We start from the raw sequence: 18013 nt of genomic DNA on the forward strand, positions 1-18013 counted from the left end.
ACTAAGCTGCTCCACACTCCCAATACCAGGCATGAAAATTTTTGGAATCCTAAAAAAGGATTGTCGCTTTTTACAGCTTGAACTAAACAAGATCCGATCATGGAAATTTGGCTATGCATAGGGAGCAAGCTAATAAAAACATGATGACCGAAGTGCTGAAACTGTTGGGCCAAAGCTCATCAGTAAATGAGTGAGCCACTGTCATCATTGCATAGTGGCAAGGACAGTCTTATGCAGGATACAATGAGAGAAAAGCATGCATGCAAATCTAGGGTCCTGAAAACATTCTGTAACCACTCGGTGATTAGCATTGGAGAGATCCTGTATCGATCCCTGCCTTACATGGGTTTTTTTATCATATTCTGTGGCTTTCATTACAGTGATCTATGGTGGCTGCGGTTCCACTCTAGATTTCTTCTAGTATGTTCCTGTAAGGTTCTTCAAACACCTAACTCCGTAGTGCCTGCATTACTACTGATATCTTGACTGAGTCACACGCCTTCAAGTAATCTATGAAGGCTATGTGTACAGTTGACTGTATTCCGTGCACTTCTCTATTACGTGATTATTAGAATAAATATGGTATATTGTGAAGGAGCTTGTATGAAATCCTGCTTGGTCCTTTTGTTGATTGAACTTTAATGTCGCTTTAATTTTCTTAGCTTCTATTCTCGTAAATAGTTTTCGAGAACGAACAGTAAGCAGAACAGCCTGTAATTTTTCAAATCTGTGACGTACGTCTCCTTCATTATGGATTAGGATCATGTTTGCGTTATTCCCAAATTCAGGTACCCTTCCCGTCGAGAGAGACTTCGTATATAAGGTAGGCAGTTTTTCTAACACAAATTCTCCGCCCTCTTTCAGGAGGCCCATTGTTACCTTATTCTCACCAGTTGCTTTGTCTCTTTGCATTCCTTATGAGGCTTTTTTTTACTTCTCATGTAGTTACTGGTAGTATTTCGAATTTCTATGGAGTATTATTGTTTCTCACGATATCCAGGTTGTTCTGGCTTCTGTGAAGCTCACTGCAGAACTTCTCTGCCACCTCGACTATCATACCCACGTTGGTGTAGGCATTGCTTTCCTTGTTCCTAATCGCAAACAGATGATTTTTTCAAAATGCACAAGCTAGTCTTCGCAGATTTGAGGCTTCTGCCACTTTTTAAAGCCTACTTATATCTCTCCATGTTATACTTCGAGATGTCGGCTACCTTACGCCTGGTAAATAACTTTGAAAACTCCACTAGCTCTATTTTGTCGGTTGCATTTGAGGCTATCATGGTTTGTCCTCTCTCAATAAGAATTTCCGTCTACCGAAATTGTTTGCCAGTATCTTGTCTAGTGACTCTGTCTCCGACTTACAATTCACACTGTTTGATGATAGTAGTAAGATAATCGCTTGTTGTGTTAAGGTAAGTCGGTGACCTCGTTTGGCGCCTGGAATTTATGCTGTAAGAAGCTCTGAATTTCTGTACTTTCCCTCTCATCACTAGTTCTATATTAGTTTTAGCATACGAGATTTTCCCTGCCTTTTTACATCTAGGTAAATACGAGCTCTTACCATTCTATGGTCACTGCATCGGACCTCGCCATCTACTTCTACACCCTGTACAAAGCCTGGGTGTGCGCACAGAATGTAGTCTTTCTGATTTTTAGTTTCACCATCAGGACTTCACCACGTCCACTTACGGTTAGCCCTCTTTCTGATGAAGGTATTCAATATCCCTTAATTAACACGTTCTGCAAACTCTACTCATAACTTTCCTCTCGAATTTCTAGACCCGGTTCCATATTCCCCCACTGCATGGTCTCTAGCCTCTTTCTTGCCTACCTTGGCATCAAACTTGCCCATCAGTATAGTATACTGTAATTTTACGTTATCAATGACTGTCTCTACGCCTTCATAGAAGCGTTCAACCAAATGCTCATTATAACTTAAAGCACGCACGTAGGCCTGTACCACGTTCATAAGTACCTTTCTTTAAATTTAATTGTGACACTTTCCACCCTCTCACTGATGATGCAATATTCCACCATGTCGCCAGCTATCTTATGTATAAAAAACCCCACTCCTAGTTTTTTTCTTTCTTTCAAATCCTTGTTTTTTTCTCTCTCTCATCATAGAACAAGTTCGTTCTTCAGCACTGTAAAAACCTCACATGTCATCCTAGCTTCGCTGAACCCTATTATATCCCATTTAACTACCTCTGATACCCCCGATAGCACAGATAGACTAGCCTCACTAGATAGCACTCTAGCATTGAAAGTAGACAAGCCAAGAGTACAATGGCGTTCGTGGCCTAGAGATTCTTAGCTTTCTCCGCTGCGTCGCAGATCTGACCACTGTCTTGGGCAGTTCCTTCGCAGCCGCTTGGGACTGAGAGCCAAGAGTTTATTCCTGTTTTCATGGGAGTTTGTGGCCAGATACTGCACCACAGTGCCCAATGCTGCTATGGTGAGGGAGTGCATTACTGGCAGCTGGTCGCCAGTGAGGCCACACTACGGATAATCTTGTTCTTTGTATTTTTTTTGACGATTCCTTCATGGTGGGTTTTGAGTAAATATGCGATTGGTGTAAGTCCGGTGTCTGCATTCGAATTGAATTTTATCATGAAATGATAGGTTCCTCCACTATCTCCAAGTATGGAGTCCTGTTGCACTTTCTTGGCAATGTAGAATACCACCTAACCACATATCAGTGCTCAACGTCACCTGACTCGTAGGTAGCCTAGCTGTTCAGCTGTTTAAAAGTCCATTAAAAACGGGCATGCTTTCGAACCTCTGACCTTGCAAACCTAGGCCAGCTTAGCGCCCTAGATGGTCTACCTTCTAACGCGTTTGTTCTCTCTTAACTTCTTCCTGCCTCGCTTATTTTTGACAATGTTGGCTTCAAAGTGTCTGTAATCTTGGAGTTTCGTTTATGTCGAGTGATCGAACTCCAAGTTTGCAGTTTTTTGTCAAATTTAGGAGTACCGCGTGCTTGTTTTGCAAACTGATCGGCTACTTCTATGGGAATTTGACGTTGAGCGTACACGGCGCGAGCCGTTACACTGAATGAAACTTAAACGCGAAAATTTTCCGAGTGCTAAAGAATATGCACGCGCTGCCTTTAAGGCTGCATCCTATTTTGTTGTCATTTTGGAGTATTATATTATGCTACATTATAAGATATAGATGTAGACAGCCGGGAGTCAGATATACATGATAATAATATAATATACAGTTAGCCTAATAGGTTGGATGAAATGGTAATTCAGTTTCAAGAATGTTTCATATTTGGAAAGTGGAGAAGGGCGAGAAACATTGTGCGAGAGCAATGGTGTTTTTGCATCACTCACCACAAAGCGTCAGCTTGAATTGCCAGACTTCAACAACACATGGCTACACATTCATACACAAGGATAAGTCCGTGCCAGACATTTCGACCTCGGAGCAACAATCACTATTGAATATTCTTTCTACTACATAAATTCATAATATAGGGAGTCCTCTGGTAGAGAAACCTTTCCCAGTAAAATGAACGCATGGTTCTCCTCTTTTCAATGTGAAACTGCACTTTCGACCTAATTAGGTTCCACGTTTAGGAAAAAAAACAAAAAAACACTAGGTCATCATTACATTTGGCTTATTTAACACATATAGTTTCCTAATATTACCTAGAGAGAGCTCTGGCACTGCGATCGTTCAGTGACCGTGGGAATAATGAGTGGCACATGGATTTGCCTAGCTTCCGTACTTGTAAATTGCGAATCGCACTTGTGGCTTCGTTTATTGTTGTGTTTTTGTTTTGTTTCGAAGTAAAAAGTGAACTCTTTTGAACTTCGTCAGCCGATTTGAAATGATAAGCCTAAAAGATCATGGTGATGAAGCGCAACCGCTGAACATTTGCTGATTTTTGTTCCGTAACAAAGGAGCTCCAAGCCACGCAAACACAAATTAGGCCAGAGGTACGAAGAATAGACAAATCTGTGTACTACCCATCATTCCCATGCTCGCTGAAGTGCCGTGCATTGCAGCTTCCATAGACACTAGCGCCAGAGTCCCCTCTAGTGTATATTTGGGAAACTCATTGATGTGACAGGCCATATGTGCTGGTAGACGAATATCTTTGTACCTTTGGAGTGACGTTTGGGGTGCAGCGTATATCATATGCTGACATATATATTACCACAAAAGCTTCCTTCACTGTACTCCTATAGGAAAAAAATCGCTCGTAAATGTGAACCAAGAGAGCAGTGTATGCACAACACAAGGCCTAGCTCATAAGCAAACATAGCAATGAGTTACCAGGCAATGTGTAGCAGCATCTTTTGAGAAGCAAGCACACTGTTCGCGATAATATACACTGAAAAAAAAAAAGCATGCGCCTCATGTATGTCATCGTATTGCCTTATTTTCTCGGCGAGTTTCTTGTCTTGAGGAGGCTTCGCACCGTACAGCAACATGAACTTTGCATAATCGTCCACATTGCGCTCATAGGATTTCCATAAATGGCTGTCGTGAACGTAATCAAGCTGCAAGTAAACGAGAGCACACAAACGTTTGCGGTGCTTCTCAAGCCAACATGGTGAGGAATAAAGTCAATTTTTCCATCATCATCTTACTAAAGGTATAGCTGCCAGCTAAAGTAAAAGGCGCTCTTAAACTAGATTTATTGAACCCCGTTTGTTCCTGCTTTTGTTCTTACAATCGAACGGAAAGTTGTGGTTCTGTAGAGTTACGCAGTACTTCGTATGGCCGACCACATTAGTGATGGGTGATTGGTAGAACTTCGTTTTCAGTCCTGGTACATGCCTATATTTTATTGTGTAGAAAGTATTGACGGTATGAAAATGAATTTCAATTCAGCAAAGGTTTTCAATTTTGGTATCTACAGTATAAAAATTGCAGCATGCACATTAACTGAGGGTGGACTGCATGTATCCGAGTCCAATCAAAACCTTCTGTCTTTTATAGCCCATTAACACTGATTGAAATGTTCCGGTAACAAACACCGGTCCATCACTGCGTGCTTCGTGTCTTTCTAGGTTTCTCATCTGCGCGATGCCACGACGAGCGCCAGCATCAATGTTGCCACCAGTGTGAGGGTCAGCGCCCGCTGCGTTGCAGTGTACAAGAAGGGGCTGTGTCGCATCTACACATTTTTCGCTTTAGCGGGAGATCGTGTCATTTTTTACAGAGAACGCTGTATATGGCTAGGAGAAACCAAAATTTCTTCCGCAGTGGTGTCTTGAGTGGTCTCCATTGGCTGTGTTATCAGTGACGTCGTTTCCAAGGATGCGAACTATTGGCTGCGTTGTGAGCGACGTCGTCGCAGCCATAGCGCCGATCCCGTACGTTACAGTTTCTCCTAAGACTTCCACGCCTAGCTGGCTCACGATGTCAGACGCTTGTAACAAGGGCAGCATTACAGTGTCAATGTGATGATTGTGAGAGCGCGTTCGCCGAGACGAATGCTGCTTTAGATGTGAGTTTCTTCAGCAGCGCATTTGCTTCGTCTGCGACGTCTTTGAGCGTCTGTCCTTCGACAATGACCATTGTGATTAAGGCATTGTGAAATGCAATTAACCGCTTTTACATTCTTCCTTGACCATGACCATACCAGACACAATTTGCGGCATGTGAAAAAAAAATTGCCCCACCCCCTAAGCAAACGTGAGGAAATGCAGTCCGCCTTCAGTTAACGCGCACGCTTCGAATTTTGATTGTTCAGCAACGCACAAGGGAAATCACCTCCCGGCATTGAGGTGCGGTCAAGATCCAGTGCCTATATACACGAGTGCCCCAGTCAGCAGTTGTACAGCACGAGCAGTCGATGTTTTAAATCAAGAGACTCGCCTTTGACAGATGCTGCGTTTAACAACATTGTGAGGCGAGAGAAAGAGCGTAGGAGAGGAGAGAGAGAGGAGGAAGGAATGCCTATTAGAAGTGGAATGAAATTGCCGCAGGAAGAATGCAGATAGGAGAGGGGAGACGCGCATGTGCAGTAAAAGTGGCCCCCGCTGCTCACCGGATTGAGCTCGGCATCATGTAGCTTCGCACAAACACTGTCGTAAACCCGAACAAAAGCTATGCCTAATCTCATTAAAAGCACAAACTTGTAACCAGTAATTCTGAAATGCTGCAGTGCCATGGTTCAATCCACTGCTAAGCATCGGGGCCGCCCTTATCAGCCTTTGCTGTAGTGCTTGGGCAGAAATATTTTAAGGGCGAATTTTCTTATTCCTTAAAGGCGGAGACTTGTCTGCCCAAGCTGTCTGTCGTAACCACACCCAGAACGAAAAATTAAACAGATGGTGTTCACATAGTTCGAGTGTTTCGATAAACAGACAGACAGACAAACTGACGGCTGTATAGACGAGCGGACGTATTTGCGATATACGGATTAAACCCTCCGAAACTTCCCCGCACTGATGATTCACTCCGAGGATATGCTGTGACTTCTCACTACTCCTTCCATTTAAATCACATAACAGTGCACCTATGTCTAGTGCCATACATCCTCAACCTCGCGAGATTCGTCGGAAGTGCTTCGTAAGATTTACTAGTGTTAAATTTACATAACACAGCGAGACAGCACGGAGCGAACTCAGAACAATGGACGCAAGTAAGCAGAGGACGCAGCGCACCGATGTAGCCAAGGAAGCCGTTTCTGCTCTGTTGTTGTGCAGCTGCCACACAACGCTGAAATAGACTACAAACTCATTTGTTAAGCCACAAGAGAAACCGAAAAACCGGCTCTGCACGAAAACGGAAAACAGTGAGCCTCCGCACCACGGTCGCGAACGAGGACGCCGGTGTGCATAAGAACAAGCAGCCTCAACAAGCAATACACGCTTGAATTAAAACGCTCGACACGTGCAACTGTTGCCGGCGCAGGGCCAGTCTTGGGTACAAAAAAATGGAGCTTACGCAAGTGCGATCGAAGGCACTTTGCGCAGGTCAAGTGAGAAGCGAATACAGCTAAGCGCTTTTCGGAGAATGCTGGTCATTGACGAGCATATATTGTGAGTGGAACGTGCGTTTGGTTGGTTCTGTTGCGGGATTGCTGTTTCGTCGCACTCAGTTGTCTTGACATGCGATGTGCATAATAAATGTGGTGGACGTTTGCAAGGGAGAGGAAATTGGAAATTATTTCATTTTCGTGAAAAACTTGTTGTTGCACGAATTCGTTATTTTAGATTGAGTCTGTTATTTCTTTAAGGCGAGGATCCCCTTTCTGGAGAAAGATGGATGGATGTACGAGCACATTTTCTCTGAGCGTGGCACAGAAATTAATACGATTTACAAGTGGGCACTAGCATAGTTTGAAATGGGCGTTAACATTCAGGAAAGCAATTTTATAGAAGGACAGGAGGGTACTTGACCTAAATATGACTTTTTTAATTGCTATCTACCCTCAATTAGCAATTTATTTTGAAAACGGTTGCGCATGTACAAACAGCAATACTGGAGTATTAGAAAGAAGCCCCAGTTACGAGTTTCTATTTTCATAACTACACGTTGTAGAAGTCGTCTTTCCGGCAATTTATTTGTCAGGGTAGCAATTAAGTTCCCTGCCTTTTGTTAATGATCTTTTTCACTTGTTTTAGCAAGTGCACACACAGCGGTACAAACTAAATGTGTTCGCAGTCGCTTCATGAATGTTCGAGCACCCTCTTGACCAGTACCATCCCAGCTGCGCGAAATTGCACTTGTAAACTGCCTTATTGGCAGTTTATTGGGAGAGCAAGCACGAGAGATTCCGATTCCGCGATCAGCATAACTTAGTTTTAAAAGCAGATATTCGATAATGCTTAAGCTGAAATGAGAATTCGACTCTTTCAAGCTGTTATATGCGTTCATATAAACTACGGCCCGTCCGTATAGCCACATGCAATGATGCCCTCAGTATATTGAAGCTGTAATTTCTATGTACCTGTATCACTCTCTTCTTGTTCACAAAAAGTTTCTGCCTCAACAGAATGGAAATCACGGCATGCACTCCGAGGTCAACAGAGCCCCGCACCATGGTTGTGACCGAATTCACTTTCGCCAATCTTGCTCGTTGAGAAGGTCGAGGTCCAGTGAAACCAGCCACTCGACGAGATATGTCGTCTGTGTTGAAAAAAAAACAGTTGCAATATGCTTTAGAAACACATTCCCATGATACATTTCGCGTTTTGACTGCAGGACGTTCGCCTGCAAACATTGCAAGAATGATTGGGCAGAACAGCACTTTGGAATAACTTCACTCTTCTGTTCGTGATGACGTCTAAAGAATGCTCCACAAGGGGCATTGAATCGTGTATACATGCGAAGAGATATATCACTTCAGCGCTCACGCGCTGCACCGAAGACTTTTATCCGCGTACAAGCTCACCGAATATGCCACACGGACACTGCGCTTGTGGGTTCTTAGAAGCGCTAATCCAAATTGTAGCTACGGCCACCTTGGAAGCGGCACTGACGCGTCGCGCTCATACCATGAACACGTGAAGCTGCTGACTACGGCATTTGACAGTTTATGCCATACTCACTGAGGAAGCAAGGGTGATCTCGTGATTTCACACCTCCGACCACAACAAAGGGTGAAGCGGCCACACAGTATACGTAGTGAACAGCACGGTCGAGAGCAATGTCCGATGCTGTCACAACCGCACTACCCGATACCAGCGTACGAGTGCCTCAGTTTGGGTGACCTGATTCCAACTACTCCGTCCAAGTGCCAGGCACTTAGGCACTGGACTTCGGATATAGGATGCAGTAGCTCTCTGTTACACGTGCGCCCTTAGTTCGAATGAATACCCTATCGGAAAAACTGCCATGTTGGATACTGAAAAACACGGTGGGCGTAGTGGAAATAATAGTGGGTATGGTGGAAATTATGATGAATATGGTGGGACGTAGTGGAAATTATGGTGGATATGACGGGACATATTGGGTGGTATGGTGTACAGAAGGTGAGTAAAGTGGAAACGATGGTGGAAAGTACAGGCTAGATAGTGGGCAATCATGGGACGCTCTGCCCACCATTGCCATAATGCTGGGAAGCACTAAGCAGATGGTGGGTGGTGCTTATTATGGTGGGCCACATGGTGTACGAAGCTGAAAAGCTCTTCCCACCATTGCGATGATGCTGGGAAGCACTAAGCAGATGATGGGTGCTGCTTGTTATGGCGGGCCACATGGTGTACCAAGCTGAGAAGCTCTGCCTTCCATTGCGATTATGCTGGGAAGCAGTAAGCAGATACGGTGGGCCTATAATGGCGGGCAATTTATATCACCTTCGGTCACGAATTGTTGTGCACTGTCAGAAACGCATCAAATTCGCCCGACATAAATCTAAGTCTGAGGCTCTCAGTAATACATTACAAGTCAGAAAATGAAGGAAAGTGTTGTTTTGTGTAAGTTTCAGTATTGAGGTTAAAAAGTGTGTAACTAAATATTCTAATGTTCTGCCACCTGTCAGCTTCAGCACTTGCATAGACGAACCAACAATTACGCTCAATATTCACTCAAACCTTGTTTTGGGCTGTATTTTCTTCTAGAAAAAAATGCTTTTTCACGTTTGTCCTGGAACAACTCACGCCGAACAATCGTTGAACTAGTAGTGTCTCAAGCAAAGTGATCCTCTGCATTAATACGCTGCACAACAAAATAAACGACCACTCATTGTCACCTCAGAACGTGTGCAGAAATGTGCACACTAAGTTTCTGGTTATTTAAAGAAATATTCACAGTGTGATATGCTTTCAAATTTCGCGTACACAGTTGTGTACGCCTTGACTGCAGGGGATAGTGTACCTAGTTGGAATCTGTACACTACATGTTCTACCACCATGATTTCCACCAAAGGTTAGGTCCACCAACCGAGCCCGTACAATTGTGTTATCCTTGCTTCTGGGAATTATAATACAGGATTTAGACGATTAAGAATGACAATACAGCACATTATTGGCATCAATTAACCTAAATGAAGCATTTGTTATTGTGTATGGTGTCCACGCAAGAACCAACATCGATGCGACGCGATTCCAGCACTCACAGAGAACGTACGTCTCCCCTCACCGACAGCCACCGGTCGCACTTGCCGGCACTTCTCTAGCTTTTATGTGAGAACACAGACTTGGCAATTTGTATGCTTGGGGAACCAATATGATAGCGTAATGTTTCTGGCACACTGCATTCGTTTTGGCCAAGTCGTTATGTAGTTGTTGCTATAGCGATAGAGCTACAGCAGTGCGCTGGCACGACTGCCCTCTATGTTGTGCGAAAATCATTCCACTACTCAATCAAATAGGTGGGCGTATCTATGGAATGAGCCTACACACTAAACGAAAATGACCTGAAATAACCCCAAAAACTGGGTAAACCATTTGTCCTCTAGCGCACTACCGTTCCTGGGTTTTTTTTTTTTTTACCACCTACTACCGAGGTAAAAGTTTACTCTCGTGCTAACTGGGTTTTTGAACGTAGGGAGAGTAGTAATTATTTACCCCAGTGAGGTTTACAGCGAGTATAGAGAGAGTAAATTTTTACTGCCATTACAAAGTTTTCCCGGCGCTTTCTAAGAGTTATTTTTCAAGCTCATTCAAGGGTTTACGGTGGCCGCCATGGTAGTATTTATTTACTGCTGTTACCGAGTTTCTGCGGCTGTCTTGGCGTTTTTTTTTTAAGCCTATTTGTGGCTTTATTATACAGTTCTTGCGAGGTTATTTTTACTACACTTACCAGTTCTTTTTGCGGCGATTGGCGAGAGTTATTTTTAAAGCTCAATCAAGGGTTTAAGGTGGCCGCTGTAGTAGTATTGATTTACTACTGCTACAGAGTTTCTGAGGCTGTATAGAAGGGGTTTTTTAAGCCTATTTGTGGCTTTATTCGAGTTCTTTAGAGGTTACTCTTTACTACACTTACCAGTTTTTTGCAGCGACTGTTGAGAGTTATTTTTAATTCTCATTTCAGGTTTTCTTGGGGCTAATGTAGAGGTATTTATTTAAACCTGTATTGTGGTTCTCGCGGTTAACTTTGCGGGTTATTAAAACGCAGATTACAGGTATTATTCCAGCTGGCAGAAAAAAAATTTTTTTACCTCCTTTGATAGGAGGTAAATTTTTTTTTTCTGGCAACTCGAATGATGCCTCTAATGCAGCAAACGTGAGCCTTTTCGGAAATTGATGTAGTGGTATTTATTTACACCCATATTACACTTTCGCATCCATTTTTTTGCATTGTTTTAATGCCATCCAGGGACGTGAGGGCATCCAGAGCCATGAGTAACATTTTAAGACCCCTTGAAAGCATGCCTTGCTTCAGGCTGAAAGTTTATTGAGACAAAATAAACTTCAAATGAACATGTCTCCTAAAACTTCATGGCCATTCTACGAAACAAATAAAGAATTTCAAAAGGCTTCAGGCAAAAGTTCATGAAAAATCAAATAATCTTTACTGATACACTCAAAGCAGGAGAAGAACACAGCAAATAAAGAGTTAGGCACGTGATGCCAGCTCGTTGGGTAGTTTTTCGCAGTAGCCTTGCTCCTTGCAGGACTGCAAGTCAACATACAAAGCGTAACACACATTTGTTCAATGAGGGCAGCAGTTGCTTGATTGCTGAAGAAATGAAAAACGATTTTGCCTGTCGTTGCACAACAGAGCTTCATTACACTTAATGTACAGAGCATTGTGACTAGGCAGTCAGTATTACAATAATATCACATAAATGATACACAAGTACAATGAATTATGTGACAAGCATTGGAACATTTATATTAACAGAACTATAACATTTGTACAATTACAATAGCACTGCTACTCCCGACTAGATTTTACAAGAAAAAACATACACAGGTCATGCGTAACAGGAGCAAAGATTTTAAACATAAGAGGGGCATCGATAGAGAATTGAACAAAATGTATACTCTTTGTACTAGCTTGAGCACCTTTTCTCGAGCACCTTTTGGACTTGCTCCTGCATTTATGCACACGGTTTCCAAGTCACCAATAGGCTTTTTTTCAAGAACACTAGCACCAATGACGAGTGTGCAAGCGCTTATGAGAAAATTTTGTAGGCCAGCACTTTTCAGATCAAGTGAACTTGGCAAGGTGAGATATATTACCGCGTAATTCACTCACAAACTTCAGTGTTTAAATGCGACGGCCTGTTTCTTGGCACTGTAACTTCAGATTGGAATAAAGCCTACAAGGCAAAAACAATTAAGTAGGACAAGGAAAAAAATATGCACACCAGAAGTGCTCACTCACGATTGAAATGTTATCACACGTGTTAAAAAGCATATTGTGATGACGCGAGATTGACGAGCATACAAAGCGCCTCAAACAAATAAAATTTATCGATCGCAGGAAACAGACTGTAAAGACTTCTTCGTCTTTTGCCCTCAGCCAAGGACAGTCGCGCTGCATCGTTATCCTCACCACTGGCACATACGCGCGGCATTATTTCCCCCTAAAAAAAACATCGTCCGATGTTAAATGTTTGAGAAGCAAAGCGAAACCAAATCTGCACAGATAGTCACTGAAAGTAAGGCTTCATCCGAAGCACGTGGACAATTTCTGGTGAATGTCTGCGCCGCTTTGAACACTGCGCGCCGTCCGGAACAACCTCGTAGTTGACGTCACTGATACGTCGCAGAACCTTGTAGGGTCCGTAGTATCTTCGCAATAGCTTTTCGGAGAGCCTACGCTGACGAATAGGTGTCCAGACCCATACTTTGTCGTCCACGTTGTATATGACGGGTCTGTGCCAGAGGTTGTAATACTTGGCACCTTCGTCTTGCTGTTTGGTGATTCGCAACCTGGCAAGTTGTCTGGCTTCTTCTGCTAGCTGGGTAAATAAACTCTTCGGCGTCCCTCTCATTGCCATCATTTTCATGAGGGAGCATTGCGTCTAACGGTGTCGTAACCTCGCGTCCGTAAAGGAGGCTAAAGGGTGTCTTCCTAGTGGTTTCCTGGCGAGTCGTGTTGTACGCGAACGTGACATAAGGCAAAATGATGTACCAGTTCTTGTGCTCTACATCTTAGTCTCTACATCTTGCTCTACATCTTGAGCTGTACCACTTAGTCGGAAAATGGTGTCCAAAAGCTCGGCCATGAACGCAGTACCTCTGTCGGTGATGACTATTGCCGGAGCACCGTGTCTTAAGACGATGGCTTCGATGAAAAATTGCGCCGCTTCAGCTGTCGTTGCCCGTGGCAGAGCGCCTGTCTCCGCATATCGGGTCAGGTAATTCGTGGCGACGATTACCCACCTGTTTCCAGTGGCAGACTTTGGGAAGGGGCCAAGAAATTCATGCCAATTTGTGCAAACGGTGTCACCAGCACTCGGACAGGCTGCAGCAGGCCAGCTGGTTTGATGGATGGCGGCTTGTGGCGCTGGAAATCTAGACATGCCTGCACCTATGTTTTGACAACTTCGGCAAGTCTTGGCCAGTAATAGTTCTGCCTTATCCTCGCCAATGTTCTTGTGTAAACCAAGTGACCAGCGGTAGGTTCGTCGTGACAGGCTTGCAGTCTCACGGCGAAGCGAAGGAACGACGAGCAAGTAGCTGCTGCCGGTGGGTGAAAAGTTCCTCTTATAAAGAACGTCATTTCGCAAGCAGTACGACGGCAGCCCTCTCGCAAATAACTTCGGAACGCTATTCGTTCGCCCTTGTAGGTAATCTATAAGTGGTAGCAGCTCAGCATCGCCACGCTGCTGTTGAGAAAAGGCGGCAGTGTCCACAATTTGGAGAAAGGCCGTGTCGTCATTGTCGTTGTCCGGGGATGCCGTCTCAACAGAAGACCGAGAAAGACAGTCAGCATCAGTGTGTCGTTTTCCCGACTTGTAGGCAACAGTGAAGTCAAATTCTTGGAGCCGAAGACTCCATCGTGCAAGGCGGCCAGACGGATTTTTCAAGTTCACTAACTAACAGAGTGAGTGATCACTGATAACGTTGAATGGGCGGCCGTAAGAATAAGGACGAAACTTCAGGACTGCCCATACCATTGCAAGACATTCTTTTTCCGTCGTAGTGTAATTCGCTTCAGCTCGGGACAGCGTCCTGCTGGCGTAGGCGATCACGTTTTCGTTGTCCTTCGACTGTACGAGCACTGCTCCAAGACCCACATTACTAGCGTCTGTATGAAGTATTGTTGGCGCTTCTTTATCGAAGTGGGCCAGAACGGGGGGTGTTTGCATGCACTGACGAAGCTCGTGAAATGCCTGCTGTTTGTCTTCGCCCCATCCGAAGGGGGTATCTTCCCGAGTAAGCTGTGTCAATTGCCACGCGATGCGTGAAAAATTAGCAATTAACCGCCGGTAATAGGCACAGAGTCCTAAAAACGTCGCACTGATTTTTTGTCTGATGGCATCGGGAAGTTTGCCACGGCGGCAATTTTATCCGGGTCGGGTTGGATCCCTTGGCTGCTCACGACGTGAAAGAGGAATTGAAGTTCGTCGAAGCCGAAGTGGCACTTTTCTGGTTTTAGAGTAAGACCGGCCAAGCGTATTGCTTCAAAAACTGGTTCGAGCCTTCGTAAGTGTTCCTCGAAAATCGCCAAAAAGACAATCACGTTGTCGAGGTACACCAAGCAGGTTTGCCACTTAAGTCTCGACAGAACCGTGTCCATGAGACGCTGGAATGTTGCTGGCGCCAAACACAAACCAAAAGGAAGAACCTGAAATTCATAAAGTCCATCGGGCGTAACAAAGGCGGTCTTCTCACGATCTCTCTCATCCACTTCAATTTGCCAGTAGCCGCTTTTTATGTCCATAGACGAAAAGTAGAGTGCGTTTCGTAGTCTATCCAATGAATCATCAATACGCGGCAGAGGGTAGACGTCCCCCTTTGTGATCTGATTAAGCTTACGGTAGTCGACGCAGAAACGCAAGCTACCGTCCTTCTTTTTGACGAGTACTACAGGTGATGCCCAAGGACTGTTAGATGGCCGAATAACACCATCTTCTAGCATCGTTTTCACCTGTTTTTGAATTGCCTCACGCTCCTTTGGGGCGACTCGATAAGGATTTTGCCAGATTGGTCTGGCCTCTGAATCCGTGATGATGCGGTGTTTCGTCAGTGCCGTTTGACCAACTCTTGATGTGGATGAGAAGCAGCCATGGAACTTGTTGATCAGTGTGAGAAGGCGGTCTCGCTCAATGGGAGATAACATTGGACCAACGTCGACAGGTGTCGGTGTAGTGATAGTAGACGCTGCTGCTTCCTCCACTAAATGACAATCTTCTGTTTGCGAGAGTTCGTCAAAATAGGCAATAGCCGTGCCTTTAACTATGTGTCTGCGTTCTCTGCTGAAATTTGTCAATAGTAGTTCAGCGCATTCGTCAATAACAGTGATGACAGCCCTGGCAACAGAGATGCCGCTAGTGAATGCGAGCTCCTTGTTGTGTTCAGCGATGCCAGTACCGTTTTGTAACTTGTCACAGTGCACGGATGCGGGGGAACAGCTTCGTGGCGGCAGTATGACGTCGTCATCGGCAATACGGAAGCTAGGTGGCTGGTGTTCCTCATCTGTAGCAGTCTCCAAGCTTACAGTAAATGTTACGCTTCTGTCACGGATGTCAATCACAGCCCCGTATTCGCGCAAGAAATCCATTCCCAATATGAGCTGTTTACAGCACTCGTGAAGAATGACGAGGGTGGCGACAAAGGTGGAACCAGCGATGAAGAGTCGGGCCGTGCACTTTCCAACCGTTGTCATCAAGTGACCTCCTGCAGTTCTTATATTGGGTCCCTGCCATGGCATCTTGACCTTCCTTAGTCTGTCGGCTAGCTGCAGGCTTATTATAGAAAAGGGGGAGCAGTGTCCACAAGAGCCGTCACTTGGTGGCCATCAATGTGAACGACGAGGTCAGCGCTGATAACGCCGGTTACGTCAGCAGTTGTTCCATTCGTCGTATTAGTCATTGCTCTCGTCGTCTTCGGCATCGGTGGCTTCGAGCTGTTATATGTCTGCAATGGGGGCTGTTTGGAAGTTCAATTAATGGCAACCCCACCCCCCGAGGTCACTGCGTCTAGTTTCTCCGTCGCGGGCCAGGGGACTTTCTCCTGGTGATGTCGGCAAAACTGCGATGATTAGGTGAAGTGCCCTGCGCAGGAGATGGAGAGCGTGACCCGGGCTTCATTGGATTCTGCGGCGGTGTGTTCATAGGAGTGTCATTGTTCGTGCGTCGATCGTCGTACGTAGCGTCAGCATGGTATCGAGGAAATACCGAGTACTGAGCGTCGCGATAATGGCAAACTCTGTAAACGTGCCCGGCTTCGCCGCAATGAAAGCACACCGGTCGACGATCAGCGGTACGCCATGAATCGGTTTTCCGACACTGGTAGGAAAATGGGGACTCACTATTGATCCACGCTGTGGGCTTCATATTTTGGCTAAATGGCATTCGTCTTGTCGGCGAGAGTGGTGTGGTTGGGAAAGTTGTCGGCGGTGGCAGCGGCTGTGTTTGCAGGGTTGGTGGTGGTCCAGTCATTGGAGTCTGTTGTGCTGAAGGCGCGACGACGGGGCGTCGGACTGCATCAGCATAAGTAAAATGTCGTCGCACACCATTATAGCCGGATGAAGAGGGAGCCTGGCGGACCTCATCCCGGACAACCTCAGTGACAAAGGACAATGCCGGCGTCGGTTCAGTTGCTGGAATTAAACCGAGCTGCCGAAGCTCCTCCCTCAAAATCTCCCGGATGAGTTCCCGCAGAGGCCGCCTGTCGTTGTCGCAGAGGCTCGCTGCAGTCGTAACAGGGCTACTCGCTCGAACGTTGACTGGGCTCTGCTGGCGGTACCGTTGCTGTAGGGCCCATTCAATAGCTGTGGCTTCTTTAGTGAACTCTGCTGCTGTTGTTGGCGGATTTCTCACAAGCCCAGCAAACAGTTGCTCCTTGACGCCTCGAATTAGATACCGCAGCTTCCTGTCTTCCGGCATCTCGGGATCTGCCCTGCCGAAAAGACGGGTCATGTCCTCGGCGAACATAGCGACGCTCTTATTTGGTTTTCGAATTCGAGCTTCCAAGAGACGTTGCGCATTCTCTCTTCCGTAAAGACTACTAAAAGTGTCGATCAGCTGGTTGCGGAAGTCGTCCCACGTAGCCATGCTTCTTACCCTGTTGATGTACCACGTCTGGGCATTGTCTTTCAGGTAGTACACATTCGTGAGCTTGTCTTCTGGGGTGGCCCACTGGTTGTACTTCGCGCAGCGTTCGAACTGGTCCAGCCAGTCTTGTGCATCTTCATGAATCTCACCATGAAACCAGTCAGGAATGATGGGATTCTGAAGTGTCACGTGCGATGTAGCTGCAGTGGCCATGATGGTTGAAGGAGGCAAGCGATTGCTGGCAGTTTCTGGAAAGAGATTGAGCTCGGGAGCTACGCCTTGCAGATGGCGGCTGGAACGGTGGACTGGTGTGTCGACGGGTGGTAGTGATTCGAATTCGAATGTCGGGTTCGCGAAGGGGTGCCAAGCATGAAGACGTACCCAGCGCCTCCACCAGTGTGACGACGCGAGATTGACGAGCACACAAAGCGCCTCAAACAAATACGATTTATCGATCGCAGGAAACAGACTGCAACGACTTCTTCGTCTTTTTTTTTACAAATACACAGTCAAATATACAGTCCAACCCACTTAGAAAGATCCCAGATATAACGACCATATATCGGTGCACTTACGATTTTCCTACACTACCCTATGAAACTGAATCTACATACACCGAATATTTTTGAAGGTCTACTTTTACAAAGAACCCTTCCAACACGATCGCGGCAAAAATATAGCGCATACGAAGTGCAAAAAAAGTTAAAACAGGCATTCTGAAACACGTGATAGGTGTGCTTGCGTGCGGACTGGTGCTGTTTAACTGTGAGATACCACACAATGCGGTGAGCACCGCAAGCGGATTTCAGACGTTGCGAGCGAGGTCGTTTACTTTCCACACATTTCTGCACAGGCAGAACTGAAGTTAGGAGGAAAAAACGAAACAAAAAAAGGCAGCATGAAGAATTGTGGTCAGCTTTTGCATGG

General features: G+C 45.4%; 1 protein-coding gene across 1 annotated transcript in view; it reads right to left on the bottom strand.

The window, feature by feature from the left end:
* LOC142803900 (uncharacterized) overlaps positions 1–18013 on the bottom strand; it is a 96094-nt gene that overhangs the window by 9749 nt on the left and 68332 nt on the right. The window contains exon 2 of the mRNA XM_075890190.1: positions 7919–8097. The gene's annotated coding sequence lies outside the window, so the exon portion shown is untranslated. The remainder of the gene's footprint in view (positions 1–7918; positions 8098–18013) is intronic.

Source organism: Rhipicephalus microplus, chromosome 3, assembly GCF_043290135.1.
Source record: "Rhipicephalus microplus isolate Deutch F79 chromosome 3, USDA_Rmic, whole genome shotgun sequence".
Classification (NCBI taxonomy): domain Eukaryota; kingdom Metazoa; phylum Arthropoda; class Arachnida; order Ixodida; family Ixodidae; genus Rhipicephalus; species Rhipicephalus microplus.